This window comes from Trachypithecus francoisi, unplaced genomic scaffold, assembly GCF_009764315.1.
Source record: "Trachypithecus francoisi isolate TF-2019V2 unplaced genomic scaffold, Tfra_2.0 Lachesis_group2, whole genome shotgun sequence".
In the NCBI taxonomy this organism is placed as follows: Eukaryota; Metazoa; Chordata; class Mammalia; order Primates; family Cercopithecidae; genus Trachypithecus; species Trachypithecus francoisi.
In genome coordinates, this window is record NW_022681465.1 from 49,234,260 (window position 1) to 49,247,867 (window position 13,608).

Genomic DNA, 13,608 nt, shown 5'->3' on the forward strand with positions numbered 1-13,608 from the left:
TTTTAATGCACAAACAAAACTATTTTAGCTCATTTTAGAACAGTCATTGTTACGTTGCCATGTATAATATTGTGCTCACAAATCAGGCATGGTGGCTCATGCGTGTGATACCTGCATTTTGGAGGCCAAGGCAAGAGTATTACTTAAACCCAGAAGTTCAAGTTCAAGTTATGAAGAGATATTGTTCTTTTTTTTTGTATTTAGGTGAGGTATAGTTAATTTCATTGAGAGGCAAATAAACTGAAGAACTTACAGAAGTTAGAGAATCACTTTTTGATTACCAATGAGGACAAATTCAGAAAAAATTTCTTTAAATAGTTGAATAACAGAGTTGGATAGAGTATAAGAAATAATATTTATCAATAATAATTTTCAAAATAAAAATGCTAAATTTTGCTTTATCGTTCCAGGAGGTATTTAAAGTTGTTTTTCTCCTTGAAGGTGAGAATAAACGTTATATACCCCTCTAGGTTTCTATCTAGTTTGCTTGTTAATTTCCTTGTAATTTAATATCCTAATGAAATTGGAAATACAAAGAAGGAAAGGCATAAATCTGATTAACATTAATCATACTTTAAAGGACAATTGTTGAACAAACATAATTACATTTTAAAGCTCAGATGAAAGTGTTTTTATATAGTCTTTATACACCAAATTGAATCCTATACTTTAAAAAACTAGCTTATGCTTTTGACAATTATGTTTTACATTTTTGTATTTTTAGCGACGTATTTTTAGCTTTAAAGGAACATTCTTTTACATGAAGATAAGTAAAACTATTATAAAATGTTTATATATAAAAAACTAGAGAGTAAAAGAAAGTATTTATATATATAAAAGTTATTTAGTTAAAATTTATGCATTGTAATAAATAGTCCCCATAAGTTTTTTGGTAATGTTACATTGTAAGAAAAATAATTTTTATTATTGTGTATTATTTTGCAATGTTCAATTGTATAATGAATCCTGAAATACATTTTAGAATGAAACACCACAAGGTGGCAGTGTTTACTAAGAAATTGCTGAAGTATGGGGTCATCACAGGGTTGAATGTCCTCTATGCTGCTGTACCCTTTTGTGTCTGTAAAATTGGTCGTCTATTTCAACTGTTAAAAATGAATACTGGATTCTTAAAGGTGGAAATGGTAGATATTTTTTATTTATAAACTGTTTTATGTATTCAAAGCCTAGTGTGGTACCTTTCATAGCAGTGAAAAAACATAGACAACATTGGATTTAGTTTGCTGATTTGTATTTTGTACATGTGCTTACAGATAAAAAACAAACAAACAAACAAACACCAGAAGAAAGTGAAGAATAAGTATTAGCTAGAGGTTAGAATTTGCCACCAAGGTGTATTCTAAATATTCAGAACAGTGGTTAGGTGAACAGCAGTGGGATGAACAGCCCAATGAGTATTTTAAAATGGGAAGCCATTTAAGCATGAATATAGAGGACTGATACCCACAAGCCACCGAAAGCTGAAGGATGAGACTGAGGAAATGATGACACAGAACCTCTCTCCTCCTTTCTTGACTATTACACTCCCATCTTTGCCAAATACCCATCACTGAATATTTCCTTGCCTGTTGAAATAATGAGTTCAACTGTTGAGACCTCAAAATGCACATATATTTGGAAACATTTTCTTCGTTTTTCACTTGGTTCTGTAGTAGGATAGCTTATACACCTATCTTGCACAAAGCTGTGACTAAATTGCTACTAGGTTTTCTGATCTTCAGACTCTTAAAATAATGCAAATAATGCCCTTCTGCATTTATGTCATTTGTGCATTTAATTCATCCATAAAACCAGTTACGAACTGCTAGATTTGTTTTAAGAAAAGGCAATTTTTACAAGTAATATAAAATTACTTCTGTGTGAAGGAATTACAGGTGAATGCCCTGGTGGCTAGTACGCAAACTCCAACAGGTCAGGGATCTTCATTTGTTGGGTTCACTGATGTATCCAAGCACCTACAAAGTGTTTGATGTGAAGCAGGTACTCAATAGATATCATGAGTAAATGAAACAGAAATCTGTGAACTTCTAGCAAAGTAACCAAATCAAAAAGCTTTTTTTTGGATGAGGAATATAATGAAAGATGGCATGACATTGAAATAGGACCTAGAAGAATGAATAAATAATTCATTTCATTTATAAAATATAATTCCAATTTCTGGGTCTTCAGTAAATAGAAAACAAAAATTTGTTATAAAATTTTAAAGTCACATAGAGTAGGAGTTAACTGGAAATTGTAATTCAATAATCATCATATGTAAAATAAAGATATTGATCATAACCTCTGTGAAGTTATATTGTAAGAATTATTTGGAGAATTTTTTTTTTTTTTTGCACAAAGAAATAAAGAACAGTACAAGGTTATGGGTAGGAATGAAGAGTGAGTGAATTTTGAACATTAATATTAATATGACCTGAATTGTGCCTTCTGGCTGTTAGAGCTTAAGGACTTGAATGCCCTTACTTCAGTGTTGTTGGACTGATGCCAGTGATAAATGCTGGCATAATACTTAGGGGCTAACTAATGAAAATGTATTGACTTACTTAACTTTAATTATTTACCTTTTATTATTTACTCTATTTTGGTTGCTGTTCAGTTAGGCAGCTGTTTATTTTTATTATTTTTCTCTTTGATGATAAAACCCTCTCACTAATGAATCCCTCTCACTTGGATGGATATACGGAAGCTTTTTGCAAGTGGGTAGGGACAAAAAATTATAGTTTCCAGTCTCTGGCATGATAGTTATAGGTGAGGAGCACGCACACACTTCTTCCTGTTTGCTTTCCCATCCGTTTCTTTCTTTGTCCATTGGTCTCTGTTGACCTCTTGTTCTCATCCACCTCTATAAGCTGGCTCTCATATTCTTCTCCCTTCTTCCTTAGAAATGATAGATTCCAAGGCAGCCTCATTTGAACAATAGCCTTTACATCTTAATGGTAGGAATTCCAAAAACAAAAAGAATAAAATTCTTGTGAGACATACTGCTTAAGAGCACAGACTCGAGCTAACTTTCTGGACTGGACATCCAACTCTACCACTGCCAGCTGTGTAATTTTAGGTAAATTACTTAACCTCTTTGTGCCTTGGTTTTCTCATGTGTAAAATAGTAGCTAACTGATGGCAGAATTGAATGAATTGTATAGGTAAAACTTCTAGAGCAGTGCCTGGTGCATAGCTAGCATTATTTGATTGTTGGCTTTGTTTGGGGCAGGATTTTTAGTACCATTGTGTGGGAGAGGTTGTAAGGACCTTAGAGTTTCCTAACATTTGTGACTTTATATCACTAATAAGGTACTTGCTTTATCTGAGAATATGGCCTCAGGACTATACAAGTATTTGAAAGATTTTTTTTTTCCACAAAGAAATGAGAAGCAGTATAAAGTCATGGTAGGAATGAAGAATCAGTAACTTTTGAACACTAATATTAATATAACCTGAATTGTGCCTTCTGACTTTGGGAGCTAGAGGATTTTGATACTCTGACTCAGTTATCATTTGAATGATGCCAGCAATAAATTCTGGGGTAATACTAAGGGGTTAACTATGCAACTATAACCTGGGTTGGGTTATTATTACTTGCTCTTTCTGGTTTTGAAAGAGTTTAAGAGGTAACAGGTTTTTGGCCAGAAAACTTCCTTTAATTCACAGAAATGAATGTTGTAAAAGTGTTTAAAGTTTTATTATACTGAAGCAATTTCTAATACTAAGAAATTAATCATATATTACTCCTCAAAATATTTTTCTAATAAGCAGTCACAAAATTTGCTACAGATAGATATATACTCACATATGTTTCTGATATTTAAACATAATGCTACAACTTCTCTAGAACATACTGGTGATCAAATATGAATTTTTCTTTTAGGAGAAAAATTGATGCTTAATCTTATTATTCTTATTTGTATTTTTTCTATATTAAAAAAATTTAACTATTTTCAGTTGACATTAACTTGGCCTTTCTGCAAAATATGTTCTGTATTATTAAGATTATTTTATGTCAATTTGCTTATATATATAGTTGCTAAATCTGTAACTTTCTAGTGCTTTTTTTTTTTTTTTTGCAAGAAAAGAGGGTCATGATTCAGGATCTGGGTGAAATTAGAGCAATAATATTCATGGAGAATGTGAAATAGTAGAAAAATAGAGAACAAGGACTTATGCTTATCTATATCCTGGTGGCAAACTAAAACACGGAGACTGTGTCGTAAGTCATAGCCAATCTTCTTCTCAGGACTAATTACATGATTTCTGGGGCCCAGTTCAAAATAAAAATGTAGTGTCCCTTGTTATTGAATTACTAAGAGTTTCAAGATGGCAATGTCAGAGCATTAAGCTCAGTACAGAACAAACATCCATAAAGATGGCCCTTGTCTTCATATTGTACCTGGAAAGTGTGGTAGACTTTGAATTGCTCTTCCTTGCTCCTTCCTCTCAGAGAACAAATATCTTCAAAAATAAATGAGGTTTATTTAAACCAAAGTTTAAAGAAAGTAGACACTGAGAACCTAATCTGTGATTACTTCCTTTGTGGTTTTAAAGTATGTTCTTAATACCAAATAGATGGTGTCTATTTATATTTGAGTAGATTCTGACAATACTCCAAATATTAAGTGTCTGCCATTCAAAAGGGCTTGGGAAAACTAGGAGTTTATTATTTCCTTAACTAACTCATTCACTTCTGTGAATCAGTAAAATGTTGCAGACTACTTACAATTTCATGAAAACATAAACAGTATGGCTAATACTCCAAATCATGAGGCGACCTGTTTTGATTGCTAACAGTTTTATCTGTGCTCTTCATGCCATAGACCAGGCTGTTAGCCATACATGGAAAAGCATATATAAAACTCAAAGTGCTATCTATTTTGGAATTCTTTCAGTGCTATTTTTCTCCATAGGAAACATACTTTCTTCCTTCTTTGCCAAATAGGGAGTATGCTATATCCAGTTGCTTTTTTTGTAGTAACATATTGAACTCATGAACTTTGGAATCATTTCATTAATATAGGCTGAGTGTTATTGGAACTGAAATACATTAAACACAGGAAATGCTGTGTTGTATTTTCAGCATTATTGGTATAAATGAAAACCTTGGTTCTATAGCTTCTCATTTCCATTTTTTCTCATCTTGCTTAATTTCACATGCAAAATGAGAAAATGTAAATTTTTTGTATTATGTAAAAGTTAAAGTACCATTTAATTGTATGCTCATTTATGAATTAATGGTTGTGAATTTAAATCCATACATTATAATTCTGGCTTATAAATAATGATCTCAGATAGAGGTTAGATGCCCCACTTAGGTGGCATGTGTTCTGGACACATTGGATGGACTAGTTCTATGCCAATACCAAGTCATCTCCAGGTGGACTCCTGTGGATATGCATTAAGGCATCCAGGTGGCCAGTGTAATAACTTAGTCCAGAATTGATGTGGGTCACTAAATCAGATAAGAATGACATAAAAGTTGGAAGATTAGAGTTCAGCAAATATAAAGCCCTAGGGAGATCTATCTATCTATCTATCTATCTATCTATCTATCTATCTCAGTCACTTTAGAGAATGATTAACAAATAAATCATAAATGTTTATGATCATGTCCAAATGTACTCTCTCTACTCTGAATGTGTTACAATATTTGTGCTTAATAATTTAATGCAGAAGCAACAGAAACTTTGTAACTAGTAATCTACACAACAGCTTCTATTAATTAAATTATCCATTAACATTTGTGTCATTATTAGAAACTGGAAAATTAAATTAAAGCCAGCAATTTTTAATTGGTACCCCAGGTAAAGTATGTTTGGACTTGTGTTTAATAGGGCAGGGAGAATGAGGTATGCATAACACAAATTAAACAATTGTGCAGTTATTAGGCTAATATGAAGCAAAAGAGTTAATAATAAATACTAGTTTGGGACACTGGTTAATGTTTAGTTCCATGTAAGACAAGAAAAACACAGAGTTGAAATTTGAAAGTAATGCCACATTGTATCTGGTTCACAGTGACCACTTAATACATATTTGTTAAATCTGATGACAGACAAGAATTTCTGAGGTTTTGGTTCACATTTTAAGAGTTAACCAGCAAAATCTCCCTCTTTCCTGCTGTATATTCCCTTACTTACACTAATGCCCCCTCTTTACTTTAATTCTATCAGATTCTAAATTTAATAATTATACATATTAATTTTCACTATATCCATCACAAGGCTTAAAACACAGTTGAGGCTGGGCGTGGTGGTTCACACCTGCAATTCCAACACTTTGGGAGGCTGAGGTGGGTGGATCATTTGAGGTCATGAGTTTGAGACTGGCTTGGCCAACATGGTGAAACCCTGTCTCTACTAAAAATACAAAAAAATTACCTGGGTATGGTGGTGGGCACCTGTAGTCCCATCTATTCATGAGGTTAAGGCAGGAGAATCACTTGAACCCAGGAGGCAGACATTGCAGTGAGCCAAGATTGCGCCATTGCACTCCAGCCTGGGTGACAGAGAGACTCTGCCTCAAAAAACAAAACAAAACAAAACAAAACAAAAAACAAACAAAAAACAACACACACACACACACACACACACACACACACACACACACACAAAACCCAGAAAACCACCACACACAATTGAGTTCCATTCTTAACATTAACTGACAAAATGACCTGAGAAGTTAACCTTTTAGGAGCTTAGGCTGGTAATGAGAAAGTTTTGTGACTCCAATCAGAATATATTACTCATTGTTCATACCACCTTCTTAAGCTATCATAATAGAGTGAATCTCTAAATTTGCCAAAAGGTAAACACAAAACATGAAAAGCATTGAATATTAGGGAAATCTTTGAATCTAACATTTGTTCCTAGATATTTATCATTTTTCACCTGTAAATACCTCAGTTGACTTACTTCATTATGTCTACTTTTTTCCCTAAAAATTAACAGTTTACATTTTTGAGTATTTAGCAGTTTTCATAGAGTAATTAAAATTTATTTATCGGAGAAGAAGATTCACTTTTCTTAACCCCACATTTGTCAAAATGAAGACTTAAAAACTAGCACATAAGTAAATAATGCAACTACATGAAAGTCTCTCTTCCAACTGCCAATTTATAGATTATGGGTTAACTAACACTCCTCAGCTTCCTTATAAAACAAGCTTGACTAATACTCAGGACAAGCAAAATGAGAATAATTAATAGCTACTCCTTTGTAAGTTTATATTTTCTGCTAGCCCCAGTTGTGCTATGAGTCAAATTTGAAGTCACTTATTAATTTGTGAACCAAGAAACATCCACACACAAAAGGAAAGCTATTATTTTTATTAAAATAATTTGAATGTTTTGGAAAACAAGCAATACAAATTGGATGAAAAAATGCTATTGATTTAAGTATGGGAAAACAACTGTAAGGGGTGGGGAAAAATCTGGAAATCTAGAATTTGGAACTCTAATTTTGTGGATTTTTTTCCCCCAAAGTTCTCCTTTCATTTTAAGGAAGCTAAAATTGGAAAACACAGATATGGTGTTATGGCTGTGGAAAAATACAAGAAAAACATTACAGAATTATAATCAGTGGACACATCCTCTAAGGTTCTTCCTTCTCTCTAGCTTTTGGGATCTTAATCTGTTAGAGTGGATACTGTTGTAGAGGGCAGAATAAAACAGTTTTGTCTGACAAATATCCTTTCCAATCTTTTTTTACTATACCTCTGTTAAAGCCTTTCATCTTTAGGGGTTGTACCTGATTGTCTCATAAATATTCTATGTATATATGAAAAATGCATATTCTCTGTTCAAAGGATGAAAAATTCTCTGTATTAAATCAAACTTATTGATTGACTTATTATATTACTCATGACTGTACCCTTTTTTGTTTTCCGCTAGATTTGTTGCATTCTGAAAAGAGTACATTAATCACTATACATTTTGTTTTTAAAAGCAATATATTTAGATTATCTGTTTTATGTTCTATACAAATTTAAGACAAATTGTATTTGCTATTACTACCCAATGTCGCTCTCTCTCTCTCTCTTTTTTCCTGATTACTGGTTTTATTATTTATAAAAGGAAAATTGTGCCCAGCTTGGTCCATGTAAGGTCATTCAAAATCTCTTTCTAGAAAGAAATTTGCATTCTTGAAAATGCTTAAGCAATTTTCTGACAAGTTTTAATAAGATTAAGATCCCTTCTTGAAAACGAATGACCCATGGACCTGGCTGACTGTCCGTCAGGACCCTCACCATCATCAACCAGGTGTTGCTTTCCTTTCTCCCTGTTCCTTCTTTTTCTTTCTTTCTTTTTTTTTTTTTTGAGACGGAGTCTCGCTCTGCCACCCAGACTGGACCTTCTTTTTCTTTCATCATATATGACTCAGTATTTAACCACTCCTTTTTTTTTTCTTAAAAAAGTAAATATCTGTACCAAATAAGAAGTGTTTTAATTGGCCTGTTTTAGGTCTCCTTCCTTATAGAAAGTTTGAGATAAAACTTTGACAAATACTCATATCAAGTTTTCTGAAAAGATTTTTACCGGTTTAAAAGATACCATATCTGATTTTCATATAACCATGCCTGTTGTCTTTTTTTTTTTTTTCCCCATTTGGCTCATAATTATTTGCTCAATGTTTTGTTTTCAATCATTTAAAAATAAATTTAAGTGCCTTATTTTGGTATATAGCTTTTATAGCTGGCATTAGGTTTTGTAGTTTCTGATGGTCTTTGCTGTTAATGTCACATAAATATGTTAATGTTTAGTATTATAACTGATATACTTGATTGTATTCCTTCTATTCTAATTTGTATTTATTTTTTCCTTTTTTTCTTTTTTAGAAAAACTGTCCTTAGAAAAAGATCTGAAAATATGACAAAGGGATTGCTGTGTCCTGTCCATTCTGTGGAGTCTTGAGCCATGTTCTAGCTGGCCCAATCTGCAATTGTCAGCCTCTCTAGGGATGCCATACTTGAATCTCCTTGAGTGCCCTAATGATTTTTCTATTACAGTTGCCACCTATCTCTTTTGGCAGGTCTACGGGCTGGCCATGTGTTCTTTTTGCTCTGACTCTCTAGCACACTCTGGCTGCTAGCTCATTGGTTGGATTGCTATTTTTTCTTTGCTGACTTTTTGGTTGATGAACTTCAAGCACTGGGTGTCCTACAAGTGGTAAGAGGTGAAGTGACCTTCTGCCAAGAGATGGTGGCAGGGAGTCCACTGAGGCATCCCTCTATTCCCTGATCTCTTCATACCTGCTCAGCCTTAGGGAAGCAAAGATTCAGCCAACCCATTGCTCAGTCAACCCACCCATAGATCTCCATAGATTAAACTATTTCACGGGTCTGTTGCTTTGTGATCCTCACTCTCAGGTTTCAAGACTCTTTAGGTGTTCAGTGAGTCACCAGGGCGTGGGGGCAGTAAGGAATACAGCCAATTTTCTTCCACAGGGAGCTCCTCAGAGCCCACAACTTCATTTCATTTCAGCTCTTACAAAACCCAACCGGTTTTTTTTGTTTGTTTTTTTGTAACTGGTCAAAGGTAGATAATTCAGAGCTAGTGCTAGAAACTTGCACTAGAGGCTAGAGGTTTCTAGAGACTTGTTTGGGTCATTATCTTTTCAGAATTTCCTTCTGTACTCAGGTTTTGATTTTAAAAGCCAAGATTTTAGATTATTTTGTTCTCTAGTTTACCTACTGACAATACTCAAACAATAGGTGCCCTCTTGTTCCAAGTTGGTGGAGGGCTACCAGAGAAACAGAAAGGAAAAAATAAGAAGCATATTAATGAACACTTTATAATTAATGAACACTTACTGCCCTGGCATTAATGAATAAATAGGCTGGGGATATTGAGGGATACATTAAAGCAAGGAAAAATAGAACATATAGCTGTAAAGTCAAATGGCAATCAAGAAAAGTGGGAAGATTGTTTTCATCATAGCATTTGGGGAACTCCATTAATCAGTAGAGTGACATCTCCAGAAACTCTGATGGTTATCTGATACCTAAAATCCTAAACTCTGTTTCAGCTCAGCCACAAGCGAACTGGGTGATTTGGGAGTAGATATTTGAAGTTTTTGGTTTAATATTCCATCTCCAAAATAAGGTATTTAATCATATTAGCCTTTGAAATTCTAGCTAAGTCCAAATTCAATGACAATTCTTGATAGATCATATATTCACACACATGGGGAGATGCACGCACACATTTTTCTTTCCTCTGCAACTCAGCTTCCCTGTTGGGGGTGGATTGGTTTCTGGACTGGAAGTGATAAAAAGGAGGTACCCTTCTGGCTCAATATAGTCTAGCTATATATAACTGTACAACAATACATCTAGTAGCACTCCCAAGTGTGAAACAAGCTGCCTCTGGATACACACCTGACCTGTAAAAAAGAGGTCATCATATGTTTATCTGGTGGCAGCATTTTTCACACTTGGGAATGCTGCCAGCTGCTTTTACTGAGTGACATAAACACTGCCAGCTTTGAGTGGGATTCAGAGCAAAGAAGTGCTCTGTAATAGGTCCAGGGTAAGGTGCAAGCAGCCTTGATGTGTGGGCCATATCGCCTGACAGATCCGGTGCTATTAGAGGAACCTGTGGTAGGAAAAGATGCCGTGTAAAATTGCTGGCTAGATCTTGTAGGATAACTGCAATAGACCCCCAGGGTTCAGGAGCAAGGCCATGCTATCTACAGTAGACAGTTATACAGCTTTCAAAAGTATAGTTCCTGTTGTGTTGCTGGACCCTAGTTGAAACAGTACTCCTGACAATGGGACACCAAGTGACCCTATGACCAGAGCTTCCCATTATAAGCTGGTTTCTGTTAGACCCTCTATATGATGAACTGTCAGCATTTTATCCTCAGAAGGAAGCGGTACGTCTGGAGTCAGTCATAAGCAGGGCCAGAGTTCATAAGATGTTTGAATGACTGGCCCAGCCATCCATGATATCCATTGCTGTTCCACTGATGCTTCTCCTTCAATTAACTATTGCAGCTGCTGTACCAGTTAAAGCAGTCTATGACCACTTACACAGAAGGGAGCAGGTGAAGCTTGGTTCATAGATGGACTTACTTATTACGTGGTGCAAGCTAGAAATATATTACCATTGCATTACAAACATATCTGGGGGAGGCCCTGAAATACAGTGAGGGCATGGAAAATTCTCCCAATGAACAAAGCTGTGGGCTTGAGTAAAATATATATGTGAACTCATTAACAGAGGTGAATAGTTTGGCTGTCTGGTCAGGGGCATAGAAAATGGAATATTGGGCTGGAAGCATGTGGCTAGACCTAAGAAACCTTAGAGAGTTTGAGTGTAAATTGTGAAGATCTTTGTATCAAATGGTTGTAATAATCCATCATGGAATAAGCACTAAACAATCAAGCAGATGAACCAGCCATCTTTTTCATCCACCAACCATGTGCTGGCACAATGGACAGCATGAACAATGAACAGCATGACCACGGCAGCAGGGATGAAAGCTATGCATGGGCTCAACAGTGTGGCCTCCCTCTTACCAAGACTGATCTAGCTCCTACTATTGCTGAAGATTCAATCTGCTGGCAACCGAGACCAAAGGTGATTCCCTACTATGGCACCATCTTTCAAGGGGAGATAGCAGTCGCTGGTGTCAACTTAATATATTAGACCCCTTGTATCCTGGAAGGAGAATGAATCATCTTGACAGAAATAGACACATATTATGGTTTTTCGTTCCAGTCTGCAGGACTTCAACCAGAGTCACTCTCTGAGAGTAGGCAGAGTGTTTATTCCATGGCTCAGAATATAGCATGATATTCAAGGATGCACTTTACAGAAGGAAGTGTGACCTTGGGAATATAAACATGGAGTCTACTAGCCCCATCACATACTACTCCGTAGAGAAGCTGATGGCCAGATAGAGTGATAGAATTGTCTTTAAAAAAGTTTTATCAAGAAATAATTCATGTATCATTAAATTCACTCATTTTAAATGTACAATTCAATGAATTTTAGCATATTTATAGGTTATATAACTATGACCACAATCCAATTTAGAATATTTCTATCACTCCAACAAGAAACCTCTTGCTCACTTATAGTCACTACCCATTCCATCCCTGGAAATGCTTTCTGGAGGAATTGTTGATACGTCAGTTTAGTGATGATACCTTGCCCTTGCAAAGATAAGATGTCATTCTCTTAGATGCAGAATACACTCTAAATCAATGACCATGTGTTCTCAGTGGGTATAATACATAGATCTTGGAATCAATGGGTGGAAGTAGGAGTGGATCATATGACCAGCATCTTAGTAATCTACCTGGGAAATTTGTGCTTTCTCTCACTATAACACTAGATTGTATGTTTCTATAAATTTTGGTTCCAAGAAGTGGAATGCTTTCACCAGGAAATACATAAAGATTCTCAGCAAACTTTGAGCTATGGCTGTTATTCTGTTACTTTGGGTGCCTTTTTTTTTTTTCCCCCCCCACCAAACTGGTAGGGCAAATGGACTTGAAAAATCAGGAAGTAGGACTGTTCTTATATAATGGGATCAGTAGAGAATATGATTTAGATCCAAGTGATCCTCTGGGGTACCTATTGGTAGTAATGCCAAATTTTGACAGTAAGTGGACATGTCCAGCAGCCATGACATGAGAACAGCATAATTCCTAGGATTTCAGTTCCCTCAGAGATGAAAGTCTTGGTCATTCCACTAGGTAAGCCACCTAGAACAGCAGAGGCATTTGCTGAGGATGTGATCAACATGGAATGACTACTGCAGGAAGAATGGTGATTACTAGTTGACCCTGAAACTAGCTGAAGCCATGCAGACTATAGTTTGTCCTATTATCATTTTTATTATAATTTTTTTCAGGAAATAGGACCAATCAGAACCATGGAAAACCTGTCTGGAGTAAACTTATATGAAGCAAGTGAATCCAAAAGGGACAATGGTGAACTGCAGTGGATGCTGTAGCTCATTACCCAGAGTCTACCTTCTGGGACAGCAGTCCCTAGCTGCTGGGAATATTGCCTGCTGATGGCTCACAGTTGAATCACTCCCCTGCAATTGCCTTTGAAAGGGAACTGCCATGACCATGGTTATGCTCCATTTCTAGCGGGGAATTTCATATCCAATCAGTGGTCTGTGTGTAGGCACAAAGGTCCAGTCACCTCTACCAATTCAGGATATCTCTGAAACATTATCTCAGCTCTAGAGCTCTCCATGGGAGTGACTGAGACCTCATAACACAGGATAGGTGCTCCCTTTGCCTAATCCTGCTTCCCTCACTTCACTGGAGGTGTTGTTCCCAAGAGGATTTCCATAAAAACATTTGCACTCAATCTCTGATTCAGAGTCTGTTTTCTACAGATCCTGACCATGTATAATAATTAATTTGACTTTTAAAATACCAGGGTATGTTAAAACTCGCTCTACCTAAAAAATTGAAGTGAGCAATTGATTAGTAAATGTAATTATAGTAAGCAGTTGAGTTTATTTAGTCCCTCTAGTCTCCCTTGCTTTTTTTTTTTTAACCTAAGCAAGAGTTCTTTCTTCAAAATATTTTTTAAAAAATGACACATAATAGTTGTACACATTTATGGGGTAC

The 13,608-nt window shown here is 35.5% G+C and overlaps 1 long non-coding RNA gene across 1 annotated transcript in view; it reads left to right on the forward strand.

The window, feature by feature from the left end:
• Positions 1 to 13,370, forward strand: part of LOC117064942 — a 55,816-nt gene extending 42,446 nt beyond the window's left edge. The window contains exon 3 of the long non-coding RNA XR_004429755.1: positions 8,845 to 13,370. This is a non-coding gene — a long non-coding RNA (uncharacterized LOC117064942). The remainder of the gene's footprint in view (positions 1 to 8,844) is intronic.
• Positions 13,371 to 13,608: the final 238 nt, after the last annotated feature.